This window comes from Rattus norvegicus, chromosome 1 (genome assembly GCF_021556685.1).
Source record: "Rattus norvegicus strain SHRSP/BbbUtx chromosome 1, alternate assembly SHRSP_T2T, whole genome shotgun sequence".
Classification (NCBI taxonomy): domain Eukaryota; kingdom Metazoa; phylum Chordata; class Mammalia; order Rodentia; family Muridae; genus Rattus; species Rattus norvegicus.
Window position 1 is genome coordinate 210,753,694 of NC_141534.1, and position 14,016 is coordinate 210,767,709.

A 14,016-nucleotide genomic window follows, 5' to 3' on the forward strand; every position below is an offset into this window, starting at 1 on the left:
TTTGCATGGTTTGACATGTATGGATTAAAAGGAAATGGACACATTGCCAGTTAGCATTACAATGTTTACTATCTTATTTATCATGTCTTCTCAAAAGACAGGGCCCTAGATAAACATTATGAGCCTTAGAAAAGGGATTAGAGGAAACACTTCAACTAAAGGGACAGGAATGTATAGGTCAAAATAGGTGACAGAGAAAAGAAAATGAAGGTTGGAGACAGGAACTGGAAAAGATGCTAGAAATTCATAGATCTGACTGAATGGCAAAGAGATAGAGATAAAATTTGAAAGCAGAGTAGAGAGGATAATTTCCTAAGCTAGAAGGTAGATTATACAATAATAGAATTACAACATAATGAGAAATTGAAATTACAGAAGCAGGGCCTAGAACAGAAGATACAGGAATTTACAGAGCAGCATGAACAACAGAAGAAATTTAAGACTGGGCGACATGGCTGAGAGGAGACACTAGAACTAAAGCCACAGGAATTGATAGGTCACAATAGGTGACAGAGAGAAGAAAATGAAGGTTGGAGACAGGAGCTGGAAGAGACACTAGAACAAACGATGCAACAGCTCGCCCATCAGACTGAGTGGCAGAGGGAAATAATGAGGATTGGAAGCAAGGCTTGGAGGAGAACCTTTTGAAATTAATCAATCAAAATAATTGTGATATAGAGAAAAAAATTAAGATGTGGAAACAGAACCTTGAACAGGGAATGGAGGAACTTATAGAACAGGATGAACAACCAAAGCAGAGCTATGAAGCAAGAGCACAGACCTTAAGGGAGGAACTTAAAAGATCGGTTAGGGAAAATATTCAGGTATAGATAAAAGATAAAATTAGAGAAAGTCAACCAAGGTCGTTAGAAAACAAACTTTAGTTTATCCGGTTAGTGTACAACAAAGACCCCCAGATGATCATCCACAGGGTTATCAGGAACTTGAATGGCAACTCATGGATGTGCTAGAACTGAGGAAATTTAAGGAAAGTGTCACTAATTTTGGGATACATTTGCTGTTTGTAAAACCAGTCCTGACTTCTTGGGCTATTAAAAGTAGAATGATCCAAGCCTGGAAGACTATGGTGGCAAAGCAGTAGTAGAACCTGGGTCACATTCATGAGGGTTCCCATGGTGGAGGAAAGAGACAGGGGTAGGTGTTTCTAAAGGTCAGCTGCCTGGTAGAAGTGCAGGGTGTCTATGATGGAAGAAACTTGACCTTGTGTCACTTGGCAGCCTTACACTTCTGGGACAAAGTCACAGAAACAGGAAAAAGACTTGAAACATTTTTTCCAAGTTATGCAAGGTCTAACTTCTCTGACTTTTTGCAAACGTTAACTTCTGCTGTGGAAGGGAAGATATAGGATCTATTAGCAAGAAAGGCACTAATCGAGTCCTTAGCTTTTGAAAATGCAAATGCTGAATGCAAGTGATCAGACCTCAGAAGGCATCGGTTGATGAGTGGATTACATTACAGCTGATCTTAGACCTCATTTGCCTGATATAACGTTAGTAGGAGAAACTGCCACTAGAGGCCTTGAGATGACCCAAAATTTCTAATGTCTTAATTGTGGTGAACAGGGTCATTTCAGAATAAACTGCAGAGAAAATCAAATTAATCCCAAAAGTGAGTCTATGCTTTCTGGAATATGCAAAAGATGTGGCAAAGGGCAACACTGGACTAGGGAATGTGGAGCAATGACAGACAAATGAGACAACATCTTACCAAAAGACTCCCAGAGGGTCCTCTTGCAGACCCCAATGCCAGACTGAGAGAGTTCTTTTCCTCAAGACAATTAAACACCACTACTCTGAAAACAGAAGTTTTGAGACCAGATAACAAGGCTGAGGCAAATTCTACAAACAATTTAGAAAACCTATAAGGGGTCCCAAAATGAATATTTTGGCAAACTTCTATAGAGGATCAAAGGCCCAAGCTTGGAATATTAGTAAACGAAGCTGAAATTGAAGGAATGGTCAACACGGGGCAGATGCACCATTATCTCTCCAAAACATTGGTCTGCAGATTGGCCACTTCAAGAAGAAGTATGCATCCAATTTCAAGGAGTTGGTACTTTGTCCCAAATAAAGCAAAATACCAGATGGCTTGAATGTACAGGGCCTGAGGGTCAGATAGGAAAGTTAAGGCCATACATAGCCTCAATATAGCCTGATATAGCCATAAACTTATGGGGAAGAGAACTGTTACAACAGTGGAAAACACTAGTCAATATCCCTTCAGTTTTAGAGGCTAGACGCAAAACCAGTCAGATTTCTAATAAAAAAAAAATCAAATTAGCTAAGGAATGTTATTAAAGACAGTTTCGGACTGTCCAAAAATAAGGCCCAGCAGGGGCTGACAATTCAGCTTTACTTCAAAGATCCACTGCTTTTAAAACACCAACAGCCTCACCACTAAGGTGGTTGACTGACCAACCTATTTGGATTGATGAACGGTCTATGACAAAAGAAAAACTACAGGCACTAGAACAGCTAGTCCAGAAGCAGCATAAAGAGCAGTCCACCAGCCCTTATTTGTCATTAAAAAAAGTCTGGCAAAATGGAGGATGTTGACAGATCTCAGAACAGTTAAGATTATTCAGCCAATGGGTTCCCATCACCTTCCTTGTTGTCTAAGGAATGGCCTATCATAGTGATTGATCTAAAAGACTTTTTTTCACAATTCCTCTAGATGAACATAATAAGGAAAGGTTTGTTTCCTCAGTACCTACCTTTAATAGAATTTGTCCAATAAAAAGATATCATTGGAAAGTCCTGCCCCAGGGAAATGGCCTTGCCTTGTCTCAATGTTTTATACAATAGCCACTGGAGACGACTGGCAAACAATTTCCTCGATCCATTATTTATTATTAGATGGATGATATCCTATTGGCTGATTCAGACATAAATATCCTGGAAAGAATGATGAAGTAAAGAAAAAAAAAAAACCTTGCTTTGCTGGGAACTGTAAATCGTCCCTGAAAAATACAAAGAGGGGATTCTATTAATTAATTATCTAGAATAAGTCTACAAAAGTTTAGGCCACAAAGGGTGTAAAACAGAAGAAAACAATTAAGGACTCTTAATGATTTCCAGAAGCTACTAGGAGATATAAGCAGGCTATGGCCTGCAATTGGATTGGCAACTCAAGAGCTGAGTGATTTATTTCAAACCTTACAAGGTGATAAAGATTTAAATAGCCTGAGGAAATTATCAGTGGAGGCTGAGAAAGAGTTAGCTCTGGTAGAAAGGAAGTTGCAGGATACACAACTACATTGTATTTATCTAAAGATGGCCTGCATCTTAGTCATCTTTCCTTCTACCCATTCCCCTACAGGAATTCTCTCGCAGAGGGAGGATTATATCTCAGAATGGAAAATTTTAGCACATAAACAGAGTAAGAAATTAAAAACCTACATAGAAAAGGTTTCTGATTTGATACTAAAAGGGAAAATGAGACTTCCATTAATTATCTGGAATGGATTCAGCTTAGATTGTGGTACCTTTTACTAAGGCAGATATTGACTCATTGTGGACACAAGATGAACGTTTGCAAAGAGCATGAAGTAACTTTTGGGGAGAGATTGACACCAAATACCCTAAAAGCAAGTAACTTTAGTTTATAAAAAGAACTAATTGGAGTCTCCCTAGTATAGTAAAAAGAACTCCAATTCCTGAAGCCACTAAATATTACACTGATGCCAGTAAATCAGGAAAGGCAGGATATAAATCAGAAGATGTAAGGTGGCTGAGAGTCCCTGTAAGTCAGTTCAAATATTAAAATTATATGCAATACTTATGGAGTTATCAGATTTTCCAGATTCTCTTGATATAGTAGCTGATTCTCAATTTGCAGAAAACCCTTTCTGTAATATACGCAGAGACTGCTGAACTTACTCAGGATAATTCAGCTACAACAATCAATCAGGAATAGGAGTCACCTGCTGTCTTCACACACATAAGATCCCTTACAGGTCTGCCAGGCTCTCGGGCACAAGGCAATCCTGAAACTAACCAGCCATTGACAGGAAGTGGCTATCTTCTATCAACCAGAGGCTTCAGCATTCCATAAAGAACACCATCTCAAACAGCAAAGGTTTAAAGAATCTCTATGCACAGAATTTGAGGCAATGGCCTACTTGCTCATAATATAACCAAACTCCATTAACTACAGGCAGTAACCCTAAAAGTACGCAAAGAAATGAAATTTGGCAAATGGATTGTGTTCCATTTTACAGAGTTTGGTAAAGTTAAATATGTGCATCACACTATAGTCACATATTCAGGAGATAAAGACATAGCACTTTACTAACTTTACATTTTTAAAATGCTAATGGACAAAAACAGCTGCTGTAAGACATTGGATTGTGGAAAGGACTGAACTGACCAGCCTGTTTATTTTAAGGAAGTTCTAAAATCAGAATGGAAAGCAGGAAATGGTTATGCTGGAGAGAGATTATGTCTGTATTTCCACAGGAAAAGAAAAGCTTTGAGTTCCTTCTAAGTTGATAACGATCAGACTTGACAAAGGGAGACCCCCTTGAAAACCTTGGCTTACAGCCAAGAGGAAGACTGACAAGATCAACAAGATAGGTGATGTATATATATCTGTACACAGAGACAGATGGGACCAGATGAGGCTTAAATGTCTATCTACTGCCAATAACACTTATTGGGTTCAAAATTCTCATGACTTGTTACATATCATCCTGTAAATGGTATGAATGAACAGTTAGTTTGATTATGTGATCAAACTAACCTCTATTGAAATGCAGTTGTCTGTCTTTATTGATCTTCCTTAATCTGTGGACTCTACATGTTCTATATGAATGTCTTTACAGAGCTGTTTGTTGCTTGTAAGGTTTGTATATTGCAGAATGGAAGAAGAGAAAGACAGTCCTGACAAAACTCATATTCTGAGATGCTGAGATTCTGGGACCTTCTATTCTAGGTCCTAGCTTGATTTTACCTCCACTACATCGAAGCTGTTTCCTCTAAAGCCTTGCTTCCAGGACAGTTCCAGAACAGCTAGCTCAGCCATCCAGCCTGCCAGACTGTTATAGTCAGGACTTCAGCTAAGCCGTGAACCTTCTCAGCACGTAGAGACTGGAAGGCAAATGATGCCAGTTAGCCCACCTCTGACAAAACCAATTTTCCCATTTCCCTTTGGGCCCTAGAAAGGAACTCTTCACCCTAATTCAGCTAGAAGCAAGCAATAGGAGGTTGTTATCCAACTTCGGTAGGTTGGGGTAGATGGTTCTAACTATTTTATGAATTAGAGATACTTTGTCATTTTAAGAAATAATTGGCAAATGCTTTTAACTTTGGGCAGGGAGAAAACTAGAGAGCCTAGACTCAGTGATTTCAACCTTACCTTTCCTCTCCTCTATCCTTCATTCTTATGTAAAGGAGATGGGGTAGAAAGGAAAAGGGAGGATATAGTAATAGTACAAAAATAGACAAATAGAGATAGGATATTAAGTTTACTCTTAAACAAAGTGTTGTATAGCCATAATCTTATATTGGTAGAAACCTTTATATGTGATGCAAAATTGAAGCTTTAATTTCTTGCATTGGTACAGAATACATACACACACACATATATATATGTAGGGAGCCATATTGGATTTGGGCCTGGCCGCTTTTTGACTGCATGGCTCAAAGTGACTAGGTGACTCTGGGCTGTTTGGCCACAGATATTCACCCCTAAGATGACTGCCATAAAGTCTTGAGATTGTTGGACAAAAGCCTCTCCCATGAATTTACGGCACAGGAAGATAACATTCACGGGATGCCTCAGCTCGAGCAGATACCAGTTATCTCCTGAGTCAACACCTGGTGTCTCCACCACCTGACCTCTTTGCCTCCTGCTATCACTGTCTATACCCTCATCCCTCCATCCTTCATGTTTCACAAGGGACATTCCCCCTACCTGAAAGCCTTAAAAGCTGTAACGTTCACCCCAATAAACGAGACCTTGACAACAGAACTTTTGCTTGGTCTCCTTTTGCTCTTCACCCCCATTTGGCCCACAGGTAGAAAGCCTCTTCGGGACCCTGAATAACTGGGTCCCCGCTGGTGGGGGTAAGGCGCCTGAACAGGGACTCCGAAGCACGGCCAACTACAGGACGACGGAGACAAGAGAGCTGCAGCGGGAATTGAGGACTCTTCAGGCCATATTGCTCGTGCGTCGGTGGAGAGGGAGGTAAGGACCAGTTGAATAATTGTCGTCCAATTGTCATGGGGAAGGTATTGTCTAAGGAGGCTTGTTTCATAGGAGAGATCAAGTGCTCACTCAGGGAGAGACGATTAAGAGTTAAGAAAAAGGATTTAATCAAGTTCTTTTGTTTTATTGATGAAAGCAGTGTGGGGCTGAGGGTGACAAGCGTGCAGGCCTGCTAGCAAGCAAGCTGCAGGCTGTGCGTGGGCAACAGCACAGCTCAGGCCAAGTCAGCATAAGAGGAGTTTCAAGGTGAGGAAGCCAGCGCGGAAACAGGGACGTAGTGGGGTAAGATGGGCTAGCTTGAGTAAAACTTGTAATAAAAAAGGGACAAGGTAATGGTAAAGTGTTTTTGTGTATGCGTTCTTTTAGAGTTATGTTTTAGTCTTTGGACCCTGATTAGAGATAGTTTACACCCTAGACATGAGAGAGAATGGGTTTGGGAAAAACAGTCCTCCCGGACTCTCCGTGGATGCTTTGGAGAAAGAGAAAAACTTTCAGAGCTCTCCTGGGAACAGAAGAAAGGCAGGAGACATCCTGCCTCTCTGCTGGCTCCTATTGGAGAAATGCTTATTTCTGGTTCTGGGTTCCATAGGTAGGATATCTGGGTCCCTTCGGTGGGACACCATCTAGATTTTCCCCTCTATGTCTATTGTCTGTCCTTGGTGCACCAAGCTGTCTGTTTATGTCTGTGGTTTTTGTTTCTCATTGTTTAAATGTTTTATGTTTCATGTTAAAAAAATGGTAAAAACTTTATCTGCCAGTCGTTCACACCTTGATTTGGTTTTAATTCGTTTCAAAAAAAACGAACAAATGAATAAAAAACAGTTTCAGTCGGCCTTTGGAGCCCTGTATCTGTAGCTAGGAGCCTAGGTCAGCTGGAGAGCTGCCCGGGGGCAGAGCGTCTACAGGAGCTGATCTTAAAGGTGCCAACAGCCCCTCAGCTTCTATGGGCAGAGCGTCTACGGGAGCTGATGGCTGTTTCTCTTAGAAAAATACCTGACTTATTATTAGACTTAACAGGTGACAAGGTGCTTCTCTTAATATCACAGCTAGAAAAGTAAAAATGGTGTTTGGTCTAAATATTAAAGACATGTGTAGCCACTTCAATTTTGTTTCTGACTGGTTTTAAATGTATAAATATGCTCTACATACCTTGGTCATAGATTATTGGCTTTTAAGTTATTGAAGATGGTTAAAAAATTATAACGTCGGTAACAGAAAGTTGACATAAAACTGCTAATTTGGATAGAGTCATTCTGGACAACATGTGGCATGAGCCAACCTAGGGAAACAGGTCTAAATTGAGATAATATTTTTATGGAACTCTTATCCTAGAAACCAGGCTTCTAAAAGAATTTAGGGCAATGTCTCTTTGTTGAGGTATCAGAGACCGCACCAATGTGCGTTCATATGTAGGAATTGGCAGTCAAACTTTGAAGCATGAAGGATAGACTCGGCGTTTTGGAGACTGGATTTTGGAGACTAGATCGTTTGTTGGAGGTTGAGTTTTGCTTTCCAAAGTTGTGGTTTGCCCTGAAGTTACCTATATTTTGATGCTAATTGTACTGCCCCAAGGAAGCTGCCTAGTCACTTACTCAGACTTCCCAAAGTTGTGGTTGTGCTCTGGTGTTACAAGGAGAACTTAAGGATTGTGATTAAGGATTGCCAGTGTTACATTGACTAACTCAAACTTATTTATAATTAAGAAAAAATCAAACAGATAGAAATTGTTACAGGATTTACAAAGGATTGATGAGGTTTTAGAACTTGTGAGAGCATTACACCTTGTTTGCTTACTCCAACTGCCATTTCAAGATAGATTTAGAGGATTGATTTTATACAATTTGTTTACGTCCTGGCGATTGTGAGTTTTCATTTCGTGAGCTTGCTTATAATTTTAGAGAGCCCATGAAGTGATATCATTAAAAATTTTACAAAAGAATGGCTAGTAGCCTTATATTATGTAATTTTGTCGCTTCTTCAATGTAAGAAGTTAGAACTTTAATCTTTCAGTGTATATGGAAATTTTTACTACAAACCTTTGCTCTCAAAATGAGCTTTAATATTTAGAGAGTAGCTATTGCTCCAGAAAAGATTCAATATTCATTTTTAATATTTAAAACTAATTTTAAGCTTCTAAGGATATGTTAATTGGCTAAGTACCTCACCTTACCAGAGGACTTAGGCCTTTGTTTGTTATCCTCATTGGAGATAAAGCTTCAGTTGTGTTAATACAGAATTGTAGGCTAGAGTCTTAAAAATATTTTAACCCTTAAATTTTACAATTAGTTAATGCTTTATTGGAGACAAGTTTTCTACATAAAATCAGTGAGTGATGATTTCAGTGTAAATGTCTGACAATTCACTGTCCTTTCAGAGCTCCGGCTCAGACAACTAAACAAAACCATAGACCCAGCTCTTTGAAAATGGTAATGGAGTTGATAACACACCCACACGAAAAGAGGAAGACTCCATTTGCTTACTCTCAACGCCCAGCCTCACCCTGCCAACTCAGGGATTTCTAAATAAGGCTAAATCTGGACCTTGTTTACAGGATTTGGCATACTAATTAATTAATTATGCTAATTAATGCTTATGTTTAGGCAAATAAAGCTGGTGAGGTGCTGGAGAGATGGTTTAGTGGTTAAGAGCACTAAGTACTGTTCCTTTATAGGCCATTTAAGAACTCAAACTGGATACTGATACCAGGACAATGATACCAGGCAGATTATAGGCCTAACATAGGAACAATTAGTCAAAAAATCTCATTCTTTATATATCCAAACAATAATGCTAGAGACAATAATTTCATATACAAGTCAATTTATAAATACAAGTGCTCAGTGTCCTTAATTTAATTCTCGAGGACTTATCTTAATATCTTAACTATATCTTAATAAATAAAAAAGGGGAGTTATCCCTGTATGTTAAATAATGCTCCTTTTATTTCAATATTAAAATTTGGATGCCAAGGAACACTCTGAGTGTTTATGACACCCTACAACTAGACATACTTCTGCCTAGGTGAAATAGAAAGATCCTCATATTGGCATGATCCTGTCCAGGTATTTTTATGGGGAAGAGGGAATCTGTGTTTTTTCTACAGAATGCTACAGGAGTGTGCCAGCTGCCTGAGTGGCTGGTGAGACATGCTGATCCTGGGAACATGAAGATTCAGCTCTCCTGGTTCGGGTCCCTGGAGTCATTCCTGTGCCCTTGGAGGAAGATGGAGACTTTTTAAGATTTACCCTCACCGAGGTGTCTGGGGTGGGAAGTTGTATTTTGGGAGAACATATGCTCCCTCCTCACCAGCTGTTAAAAATATGCAACCATACCTTGGTTGTTAACAAACATCATGAGTACCTGCTCGCCCCAAACCATACTTATCTGGCCTGTTCATCAGGGCTACCTATGAAACAATATCTGAGTTCTTGCAGCAGCGCGATTATTGCGTATTAGTACAATTACTGCCCAGACTCAGCATTCACGAGCCACAAGATATCTTGGATTTTTGGGATAGAAACCCTGGTGTACCCCATTGTAAAAAAAGAGAGAGAGCCTATATCGGCCATCACTCTCGCAGTCCTCTTGGGGTTAGGGACAGCAGAGACAGGCACAGGCATTGCTTCTCTTGTGACTTCCCAACAAAACCAACAACGCTACCATTTACTCAGCGCTGCAATTGACCAGGACCTAGCTGAGCTGAGGGAGGGCTTAGCCAATTTAAAAGATTCTGTTGCCTCCCTTTCAGAAGTAGTACTGCAAAATAGAAGAGGGCTTGATTTACTCTTCCTACAACAAAGAGGACTTTGTGCAGCCTTAAAAGAGGAATGTTGTATTTATGTAGATAAGACTGGACTTGTAGAAGACAGTCTAAAAAAGGTGAGAGATAGCCTAGAAAAACGGAGAGAGAGAGAGAGCAACAAGAGTCGTGGTACAAAAATTGGTTTTCTACATCCCCATGGCTCTCTACCCTGTTGCCTACGATTTTAGGACCCCTTGGGGGCCTGCTTCTGTTGATTTCCTTAGGTCCTTGGGCCTTTCAGCGCCTCACCAGCTTTATTAAATCACAAATAGATTCTGCTTTGCCTAGAAATTCTGTTTCAGTACATTATCATCGCTTGGAGACCGGAACAACTAAGGAGAACCAGAGAGACAATGAACAAGTTGAGGTGCCCACTACTTATCAGGAGAGGCTCAATTAATCTCCTAAATTAATGCCATCTGGCCCCTATACTTTTGCCTCTGGGCTCAAATAAGAGGAATGAGAAGATGACACAATGTAGCCATCATCAGCAACGGCAACTTCCTCTGACTCTTGACCAGTTTAAGACATGAAACCTTGAGGGCGACAAGGAGATCCTATGACAGATAAGGCTGGGGGACAAGAGGTCGATCCTAAGACAGAGGTGGCTACACCCCGTTTAAACATACGGGCCGGTCAAATGCTCCTCTGCCCAGTTAATCCACCAATAAACACACACGTATAGCCCAGAACAGTGTGTCACAGCATAAGTTCATTCCTAGCCATTGGGGTGCAGTCCTAACTGCAAGAGTGGATCGCATGGCCGATCTGGGCGCTCTGTGAGGCATGTCTGATCTCTCTCAGACCACTACTTCCACCTAATGGTCTTTTATAAAAGACAAATGGGGGAGATGTAGGGAGCCATATTGGACTTGAGCCTGGCCGCCAATTGGGATTGGGGCTGGCTCAAAATGGCTGGGTTACTAAAATTAATGTGTGTGTGTGTGTGTGTGTGTGTGTGTGTGTGTGTCTGTATTTTTTCTTACCTGATCCAGAGTTCTAGTGCCTTTCTCTCACTCTCTCTCTTGTTCCATTCAGAACACCGCAGTACTCTCCAAATCTTTTATATGCAGGCACGAGCTAATTGGAGAAGGACCCAAGCCTTCTGAGCCATCTCTGTTTGTTTGCATTGTTGCTGGCTGCATGTGCAGCGATCTGGGGCTGTGTGCAGTGCAAGTCGTCTGTACAGCAGGTCAGCCTGTTCTGTATCCTGTTGAGACATGGGAGATAAAGGAAAGCGAGCACAGGAAGGCTTGCTTTGGTGGAGACACCTGATCAGCTTCCTGTGCCCGTGAGAAGCCTTTGCAAAGTTGGCTACCATTTTTTCACCTCTTGATGCTAAGCTCTGATATTTCACGGGAAGTTCTGCCCCAGCATCCTTGGACCTTTTAGGCTCAGAGAATCCCAACTATGTTGTGACATTGGTACTGTGGCTAAGTCTGAGCTCAGAGATGGGTTACTGTCATGGTCTGAATGGGGCTTAGGAGGGAGGTTCTCAGTAGATCTATAGAAACTTGTAGACCCACTAGGTGTTTCATTTTCACCCCGAGGCAACTATACAGCCCAGCCCTACTTGCCTATAGTGGGGAGGAGTGAATTTTCCCTCAAGTTGCTTGGGTTCTAATCCCCAGATTTGGAGCCAATTTGTTGCTCTAGTTTCCAAAGTCAATGAGACCATATATAGAACATAGAATCCAATGCAATCAGGTCAATCTCAGCTCCTCCTCTACAGGCCACTCTCCTTGCTCTTTTGCCCTTCCCTCTCTCCAGCTGCTACCACCATCAAACTTCCAGTCTCACCTTTCCCTTCTAGTCTCCAATCACAAGCTCTAGATTTATTGACAGGTTAATATAGGAAGAAGGTTCCCATGAAACCACCTGGGCACTAAATGGTCTGTTCTCTGGGGGAAGAATTAGCATCACAATACAAAAAGCAAGACTGGATAGATAATTTAAATGGGAAAACTACCTATGCTTTAAGACCTCCCTCCAAAGACACAAGGAAGCCTATGGCCCAAGGCCCACAAGGGTTCCCAGGTTACCCCTTTGGCCTACAGCTTTCCAAAGTCCTATCTGTGGCCTAATTCCTTGCACAGCATCTCGCTAGAGCCTATGCACGGGGTATCAAGTGGGCCACTATATTCCTCAACTTCTCATGGAATCTAGGAACCCATCCCGAGATTTTCACAGGGAATGAAGGCTTTCTTCATGTTCGAAATACGACGTACAACATTCCAAAAGATCTCCATGTGGCTAAAGGCCTTCTTCAAAGTGTTATTGAGACCTTCTGTCTTCCCTAGTTTCTTTGTGAAACAGAAAGGATCTTAGAGATTCTTGGTGTGTCGTCAACTTCTGGAAAGATTACACTGGTATGTTAGGCCTTCCTGAGAAACACAAGGTCTCAGGCCTTGACAGAATTCGATCTGTGTCCTCGAATATTGCAAAGTTGAACCTAAGGTTTTGCCTAGATTCCCGGTCAGTCTAAGAATGTCCCAGGATCACACAGCATTTAAAGTCTTCTCCAATACATCCCTGGCATAGAAGAGCTTTTGGTGTTCTTACTGCACCGAAGGCTTTCAAAAGGTATTCACGGAAACCTAAGGCCTCACCAAATCCAAACTGTGGTTTTTCACTGGTTCTAACAGTCTTCCACATTCTCACTGAGGAAGAAATCATTCCCCTCCTTCTCACTCATGGCTATAGCTTACCAGAGATTTTCCTTCAGATCTAAAGTCTGTCTTAGATTTTCATTAAGGCTTAAAGTCTTCCTTAGGACCTCCTTGGACTTGAATGTTTTCATTGGTTCTCTCTTGGACTCAATCCTGCTCCAGTTTCTCACTGGAACCTGTTCCATTTCTATGATGTTTCTAGGGTCCAAAGCTTTTCCCAGGTATTTTCAGAGGACTAGTACATTCTCTAAATTACCATTGAGGTGTCATGTTGTCAGGAGAATGTATCCGGTACCTTTTCTTCTGTCAGAGTCTCACTGATGTCTAATAATATCCCAGGTTGAAACTAGGTTCTGAGCAGTCTCCTGTGTCTACCTGGAGCCTCATGCCATCCCAGGATCTCATGGACACCTAAGGCCTACCCAGTAATTCCCTGCCTGTTTTGATCTCGACGGTCGGTATGCACAGTTGCTAGAAGAAAAGATGTAGTTTCTTATGCTGAGTATCTTCCCATAGGTATATGGCCAAGTCCCTAACTAAGGTCATAAATCTATCTTCCCAAGCTTCTCACCTGCCTGAAGAATCTTATCTGAATCTTGGCTCAATTCTTTCAGGGAAGGAGGCAGTTGAATGGTTAAGATCGCAGGAAACCCTCCATCCGTAGGGAAGACCAACATAGTCCCTTTCAAAGTCTTCAGCAGTCCTGTAAGGGCAAAGTACTATGCATTACTTTTGTTCTCTGATTATATACTCTCAAGTGGGGAGGTGGCATTGTCACTTTGTTCTGTCACATGTCAGATTATCTCTAGTAATTGATATACCTGCAGTCTGATTATCAGGCACAGGCTGGGCACTGTGGGTTTCCAGAATTTAAGCTTTTTTATCTTATGACTCAAAGGCTTTTTCAAAAATTATGTTTGTCATACTGCGGAAGTTCTTGGATTCAGGTACAACCACCTGGGGGCTATAGATCGTAAGGAAAACTTGGAACTGCCATAGACTGAGCAGCCTTGAACAGGGAGGAATAGCATAGTGGTTAGGAACTTGTGGGAACCATGGGTGGAGAACCTCAGGATGACCACTTGTCCCTTTTGCTAAGAGGACAAATACCTTCCTCCCTGCTCATGACACTCACTGGGGCTCATGGCCGTCATAAGATGCTAACTTGAATGTAAATATTTTGAGACTCTCACTGGACTTCCTTGCAGAATAACGTCTCTTGAGTACTCATCTGTTCCCAGAGGGTTTCCAAGTTTCTGAGAGTATGAGAAGGCCTTTACCTCTCACCATTCACTAAGACCTCTTTAGGGAGTCACA

At 41.3% G+C, this 14,016-nt stretch overlaps 1 long non-coding RNA gene across 1 annotated transcript in view; it reads right to left on the reverse strand.

Annotated features, from left to right (window-relative positions):
• Positions 1-1,728: 1,728 nt before the first annotated feature.
• LOC147997012 (uncharacterized) overlaps positions 1,729-14,016 on the reverse strand; it is a 59,744-nt gene continuing 47,456 nt past the window's right edge. The window contains exons 26-30 of the long non-coding RNA XR_015652736.1: positions 13,271-13,402; positions 11,017-11,240; positions 4,972-5,108; positions 2,735-2,980; positions 1,729-1,813 (exon numbers count right to left, since the gene is read on the reverse strand). This is a non-coding gene — a long non-coding RNA (uncharacterized LOC147997012). The remainder of the gene's footprint in view (positions 1,814-2,734; positions 2,981-4,971; positions 5,109-11,016; positions 11,241-13,270; positions 13,403-14,016) is intronic.